The sequence below is a fragment of the Bidens hawaiensis genome, unplaced genomic scaffold, assembly GCF_021521415.1.
Source record: "Bidens hawaiensis isolate Kalapana, Puna unplaced genomic scaffold, B.hawaiensis_p1.1 tig00004003_1, whole genome shotgun sequence".
NCBI classification, from domain to species: Eukaryota; Viridiplantae; Streptophyta; class Magnoliopsida; order Asterales; family Asteraceae; genus Bidens; species Bidens hawaiensis.
In genome coordinates, this window is record NW_027491234.1 from 239,898 (window position 1) to 248,192 (window position 8,295).

The following is an 8,295-nucleotide window of genomic DNA, read 5'->3' on the forward strand; positions in this document are numbered from 1 at the left end:
CATTTTTACTCTTGTAGTAAACAGGTTGTTTATTATAAAGAGTCTGATAAACATTTTCATGAGATTATATGATCTCTAAAATTGTTACAATACAAAATAGAAAATAAAATCAACTCAGACCGATTACACATATGTCTGGATCCATACATAACTAACTAAGCAGGCATGCAAACCAAGTCAGTCATAACCGGTACTCCAATGGGTTAATAGGCTCGGAGAACTCTTGAATTGTGTGTGTAGTGCAGTTGTCCAAATCCCGGGAATGACCGGCATTCCTGCTGAGATTGTAACAGAAAACTATATTTGTATTTAACGACTGTTATAAAAAGCTTTTAGAGTCACTCAGTGTTTCACCATCTCACCGCTGATGTATTTTTCCCAACCATTGAAGGTATTTAAGTGCAGGTAGCTATAGGCAAGGATTAGAGTCATGGTGATAGACGATCGTGATACAATTTGGATCAATTTTGAATATATAATCCTTGTAATAAAATAAAACAATATTTTGTAACCGAATACTCGGGTATTTAATTCCCGAGTAAATTTTCAATGTAAATTAATATTTTTATAAAGTCTTCCTCTAAAATAAACCCGCAACTCTGATATATTTACAAAAAAAGTACCAACTGGGTGTCACACCCTAAGCCCTAAGTCGGAGTGTGACAAGTACGTCTGTGCTTGGTGGGGGATCCCATGTGTAAAGATTAATCTATTTGTGGAGTTGGAAAGATACACTAGTCCTGTTTTACCAAACTGAACTAATAAGGTCTGCATTGTCTATCTATGCTAGGCTTTACCACGAACGAAGAGTTGGTGAACTCACGTCAGGAGTATACAGTGTATTTATAGTTCCTATTATTATAATGCCAAACATTTAATGAAGATCAATCTCCAGTTTATAAGTTATAACGTATTTCAAATAAGAGTAGAGGGACCTTGTAAGTAACGACTGTCGATTAGTGTTATATTAGCGGTGAGTTTTTATTTGCAATGCATTCTTAGCAAGTTTACCATAAAAGTAAAGTAACTAAATTGATGTATATACTTACTCGGGATTTCGTAAGTTAAAATGTTGTTACATTTTTTAAAGTAGTAAACAATTTGACAAAAGAAAAAGGAATAGGAAATAAATTCTGCTAAATGAAAGAGTGAGGCTTGTCATAACGACTCTATGGGGAATTAGAATTAGGGTCAGATTATTCTATAAATGAGGACAAAACTGAGAAGTATTTATAACAAAAAAAAACCCTAAAAAATAATAAAATTAATAAAAAAATTCATAACTCAAAATTAATATAAAAACATAAAATGTAAAAGCACAAAATGTTTTCACAGTCTTCCTCGTTCACAACCCCCCCCCCCCCAATAACGAAAAAGACACAATGTTTAGGAAAAATGATCATTGTGTCTTTTTGTTTATCATTTTATTTTTTTTATTTTCATCATTGATTGTGTCTTTTTTTATATTAAGTTATATTACTCAACATTGTGCTATATTTTGTTCGACGTTGTGTTATATTTTGCAACATATTGTGTCTTTTTTTATTTATAATTGTGTTGTTTGTTCATTTTCGGCATTATGTCTTTTTTCTTGGCATTGTTTTTTTTCGGCGTGTTTTTTTTAACGGGAATGACGGGGGGAAACATTTTGGTTTTATAAATTTTTTCGTTTTTTATTTATATTTTGAGTTTATGATTTTTTTAAAGTTTTTTTGAGTGGTTTTTTTGTGTGGCTATAAATTCTTCTCATACTTCTTATTTTTTTCCACTTTTTTATTTTATTTTTTCCCTTAGAATTATTCATGTTTTTTAAACTGTATTAAATGTTTTGCAATTTATATGATTAAAATATGATAAAGTAATGACTCGTAAATTAAAGATCCCACTAGATAGAATTTTACATTAATCTCATAAAATCTAATTGTTTTACAAAAAAATTATGATTTGTGCTCCTTTGCTATATGGGCAGGGTGCTCCACATGTCTCATTCTTAAATTGAGTGATATGTGTCATCGTATTTTTCTGACGGATTTTTTACCATTCCGTCAGTTGATCGAGCGTTGACCGTTCAGGAAAGTTTTGAAATGGCTCATTTACCCCTCTACTTTCATCTTCATCATGACATTAAACATTGAAGAAGAACCCTAAAATCTAACCCAGAAATTCATCAATCTTCATCTTCATCTTAATTCAAGAACATTCTTGATTCAAGAATGGATTTTTAATTCAAGAACATTCTTAAGACAATTATCTAAACCTAGAATTTGAAACACACAATTGCATAATTAAAATCCAATAGTGCAACGTAATTATAACAAATCAAACAAACTCCAAAATCCACTCAAGTAGCACCAATCTCCGTCTTCGAGCACCACCACCACCACCGTCTTGGAACATCACCGTGTCCGTCTTTGAGCACCACCACCACCACCACCGTACAACAAATACAATCATAATGATATTATAGTTACCATGAACGGTAGTCGAATCGACAATGAGAGACCTCACCAGAAATAAGAAACATTACCGGAATTGACTATGAGAGACCTCATCGTCATCTTCGGTTGAGAAACTTTCAAATCGTATGTAGAGACTACTTTAAATCATAAACTTTGTGTGTTGAATGGTTGAACCTAAAAAAATTGTTAATAATGTTTCTAGATCTAGAATGCACACTAGGTGTTTGATGAAATGCAAATCGATGGTTGTCTTCATCCTCAGCTAGATTTAAGGTTTCATCCACCCGCCTCCATTTCTCCTTCCATCTTAGGACCACTACCACCACACTACTAGACCATTTCCGCCACGTACCCTACTTTCCATCGATGTCCCCAACCCTCCCTTTCTTCCATCTCCGGCTACAATCGGTGACTGAATTTGCAGGTGGCTTTGATTCACAAAATTGAGGCTTAAATTGATGTTATCTTATTTGGAATTGTATGTTGGAAAAGGAGAGTGAAGAACTGGAGGTGATGGTGAAGATGTTGATGAAGATGATGGTGAATGTCGTTGAAGATGGTGGTGCATGTGGGTTAGGTGGCCCATATGTATTTATCATAGCCGCCGCCGTCGTCGTCGTCGTCATCATTATTATTATCTAATTATCAAAGTAACATTTCCGTCAATGAGTCAAATCAGGGGCGGACCTAGTGTTAAACTAGGGGTAGCGGAGGCCACCCATTAACTTTTTGTCGGCAATACAAACATTTTTTGGCCGGTTTTTGTATTTACGCTAACCTTGAAAAAAATATAACGTTACCCATGCTTAATTAAAGCCCAACAACCAAGTTTAAAGCCCAATCCCATTAAACATTTAATAATAATAATAATAATAATAATAATAATAAAAACAACAACAACAAAGAAAACTCGTTTTGAAACTAGAAAGAGTTAGACATCAAAGAGTGATCCAAGCAGTCAACCCTACACCAGACACCACCATTCCACCAATCACCACCTGCGTTGTTTTCATCCTTCTCCTCCACATGTCACCGGACTTCCACGCTACAACCGAGTAGGCCGACGGCCAGTGCTTCCTCTTTCGCCGTTCGACTTATACTAATTTAGGTATTCTTTTACTTTTAACTAAAATTATAATTGTTTTTTTGTTTATATAATTTATTAATATGGAATTGTTTTTGGCAATTGAATGATCGATTATGATTTATTGGATATTTGGATAATGCAAACTGGAAATTGGAATTTATTAGGGATTAAGGGTTTATGTGTAAATTGGAATTGATTATAGATTTAGGATTTATGTGTTAATTGGAATTGATTACGGATTTATGGTTTAAGTTTTGTTTATTAGGAACTTCGAATATGAGACAGCAAAGTCTTATTAACAATCTTTTTAAATGAAAATTTTGAGAAAATGATAATGTTGGTCCAACACCAAGTTAAAAAAATTGTAAGAAATATGATAAAAAAAATTGGTTATTGTATAAAATACGGTACAAAAAATTGTTTACGCCTGTATGAAATATGGTAAAAAAATTCTTTTGAATGTTACCCCTGAAATTTTGGTTTAGATCCGTCACTGAGTCAAATGATGGTCAACTAATGATAGGAGCCATAGTGTGCCCTTCGGAAAAGTATGATCGCACAGATCACTCAATTTGAGAATAAGACCTGTAAAATGTCCCCTCGCCCATATAGCACGGGGTCACAAATCATAATTTTCTCTACTAAAATTTTAATTAATATAGCCATAATACTCGGGGTTATAAGCTGGTATGGTGTTATAGATCGAGTTAAGGGGCTGTTTGCGATTCCTTATTTTCACCTCTTTATAACTTATAAGGAGAAGTCATAAGTTACAAAAGTGTAACTTATTAACATTTCCTCTCTCAAAATAAAGAAACCCAAACACTTTTTTTAACTTATTATAAATTATAAGTTATAAGAAGGCAAAAATAAGGAATTCCAAACAGGCCCTAAGTTAATTAGTTACATATCTAAATACCTCTTAAATTTCTGAACATCTATTTGTTCGAGTGGCTTCATCCTTTTAAGTAGTTGATATATATGTATGGAACTAGGGTATTAATATTAATAAAGCGATGTGGGAATATATTGATCTTACCTCACTCGTGTGTGTCAGCTGCATGGCTACAATTTCTAGGAACGTAACTTGTGGTTTTCAGAAAAAAATACATATTAAAGAAAAAGTCGAAACTTTAATACTTTTGCAATAATATTTTATACTATTCACTAATTTTAATCTAGTTACTTTTTATATAATCTAATTACTATTCAGTAATTGCTTGTATATATGTTCTTGTGTTCTAATTCGACGACTCATTATACATTAGCAGGGTTAAAACTAAATAAAATAACATAAGTGTTACGATTACGATAATATTCTAAGCACGCAAATGATCAGTTCGATACCCGAAAACTTAATGGGAAACAATATCTGTAGCTAAGTTTTTATATATCTTGTCTTACAAGGACAAAGCTTTTAAATTTTAATCAAACATAATTTAGAAAATGTGTTTCCTTTTAAAAGAAGTTTTAGATTTTAATTTTATTTTCCTTCTTCAAATTCAAAACATTTGGTATGATCATTAGATTTTTACATGTATACATAAAAAAACCCATTAAAAATTGATAATATATAGATAAATAAATCAAGAATTGGTATCGCTACACCAATTTATTGGTTCTCATAAAGTTGATATGTTGGTTTTTGTGTAAATCCAATATACTTGATAGATCTACACATAAAATGAAAAGCACTCTTGATTTTTTGATAGATCTACACATAAAATGAAAAGCACTCTTGATTTTTCTTTGAATGTAATTATGTTATGTGATAATTCACTTTATTTAGGTTATCATCACAATAAACAATAAAGCAAACATTATGTTATTTGCGTATCACAAAGGTCACTGTCATCCGGTCTATGCACAAAAGTTTGACCGAGATACATCATTTATTTCTAATATTAGTTAACATCATACCGATGGGAAGCATACACTAGCATTTAAGTTTAGCTTTTATTAGTCGATAAATAAATAATAAAAGTGATAGGAGGTTTTTGAAAATAAATCAAAGTGAAAGAAGGGAAAATGGTGAGAATATCGATAAAGAAGGTCGAGGCGATGATGAGGGAGAGAAGTCTTCGAGGCTTAATTTGACCAAACTTTTATACTCTTTTTCTTATGTTACTCACCAACTCCTTGATTTTCATCTCATTTTTTTTAACCACTCCTACACAAACAATATATACAGGGGCAAAGTATAGAATGAAAACCCTTTTAAGTTGTGAAAACCCGTGAAAAGCCTATGTAACATCATTTTTTTTGTTACATGTAATATATGTTGTAACATTTAATACAAAATATCGAAACATTAAAAATAAATTGTTTTGCTATTTTTTAACATTTTTTTATATGTTTTTAGGAGAGAGAAAAAGTTATATTTTTGTTAACATTTTTTATTAACTTTAATTGTTGACCTCAAGATTTAATCTTTAACTAAAAACATGTGGTTGAGAATGAGCTTCTAGAGTTTTCACAACTCAGGTGGGTTTTATTTTAACCTAACCCTATATATATATATATATAGGGTAAGCTTAAAATGAAAACTCACTTAAGTTGTGAAAAAACCTGCGAAAACCCTATGTAAATTGTTTTTTTTATTACATGTAATATATGTTGTAACATTTAATACAAAAACCATCGAAACATTGAAAAAAAAAATGTTTTGCTATTTTTTTACTAATTTATATATATGTTTTCAGGAGAGAGAAAAAGTTATATTTATATTTACATTTTTTATTCACTTTAATTGTGGACCACAAGATTTAATCTTTAATTAAAAAACATGTGGTTGAAAATGAGTTTCTAGAGTTTTCACAACTCAAGTGGGTTTTATTTTAACCTAACCCTATATATATATATATATATATATATATATATAGGGTAAGGTTAAAATGAAAACCCACTTGAGTTGTGAAAACCCGCGAAAACCCTATGTAACATCGTTTTTTTATTACATGTAATATATGTTGTAACATTAAAAATGTTTTGCTATTTTTTTACATTTTTTTACTAATTTTTATATATGTTTTCAAGAGAGAGAAAAAGTTATATTTATATTTACTTTTTTTATTCACTTTAATTGTGGACCACAAGATTTAAACATTAATTAAAAACATGTGGTTGAGAATGGGTTCTAGAGTTTTCACAACTTAAGTAGGTTTTCATTTTATGCTATTTAACATTTTTGTACATATCAAAATACACACTAGTGCACATATGCAATAAAAAAAAATCGATGTATTGCATATGTGCACTACAACGAGTTTTTTTTATTTATTTTTTTATATTTTTCGACTAAATGGTAACCTAATATAAGAATAATGACAAAAACGGAATTTAAAAATATTTTTTTTAATTAAATTAAAAATATTTTTTTATTAGTTCTCTAGTTCTCTCTTTAAGAAGGAATTCTCTCTTGATCATCTCCCTATATATATATATATATAAAAGATTCCAATACATTAATCCCTTATCGTACAATAGGTACGCGACTTCATTTACCCTTGATTTTAAGAAACTCTAAATCACCTCCACTGCCCAACGATCTCCTAGGTGTGAGCTGTCACCGGAAAAAGGTCTCCGCTCAATCCATCTACATCTCCATCGCTCGCCGGCGCCATCAACACTCTTCGTCACCATCATCACCGTCGACAACGAACTCATCGGAAAAACGCAAAACTCGTCACATGTTTGTTTTGTTGAATTGAAATTGAAATTGAAGCCAATTGATTGGTTAATCTTTGAAATCGATTCAATAATCATCAATTTGAAGTTTCAATCGAACAATTTTGAGTTCTGAATGATGGATTTTGACATTGAACGTTTAAGAGTTGGATTGAACGTATACAGTTTTTGCCTGAACGTTTAAGATTTGGCTTGAACGTATAAAGTTTTTTTGCCTGAACATTTTAGGTGGTGGTTGTGGTGGCGGCGGTGGGCGCGGTTGTGGGTGGAGGGCGGTAATGGTGATGGCCAGGAGCGGTAATGGGTGGCGGTGGTAGTGGTGGGTGGCGGCGGTGGCGGGTGGTTATGATGATGGTGGTGAGAGGGGCAATGGGTGGTGGTGGTGATATATTGTGAAAGATGGATGGAATGAACAAAAATAAGGGGCGTGAATGGAATGAATTTGGAGTGTTTTAGGGGGAATGAAAAAGACATGGTAATGAGTGATTTTTTTTCATTGACCAACCAAACACGTTTTTTCTTTTTTAATTCCATCACAATGATCCATTTTATTCCGCTTCTCATTCTTGCATACTAAACAGTACCTTATATGTAGCAGGATCCCACTTTATGGGCATCACTACTCTCAATAATATTTGAAATAAGCCGCCGGACAAACATCCGCAATGTCAAGATCAAACCTACATCAAATATGATAGTTATCGTGGAATGATAAATACGACTATCACAATGTTGGGGGTTGAAGTATTAAGTTAAATCCCTATAAAGGGTTTAACCTACTAATTAACTATTACGAGTCTCTAATTAATTTGGTGTTATCTCCTCCGAAGAAATAGCAGTGATTTAGACCACGATCTTAGCGCTTTAAGTTTCCTTTTCCACCCAAGGCAAAAATTATCAAACCCATAATCCCATACCATAATCTCTAACCCTCTTACAAGCAATATACATGTTATTTACTACATAGACATAAATGACGAATGCTTGAGTCAACAAACACAAGATTAACGGTTTGTTTTCTAAAAGTTTTAAAAAATTCAATTTCAATGTGGCAATTAGTTA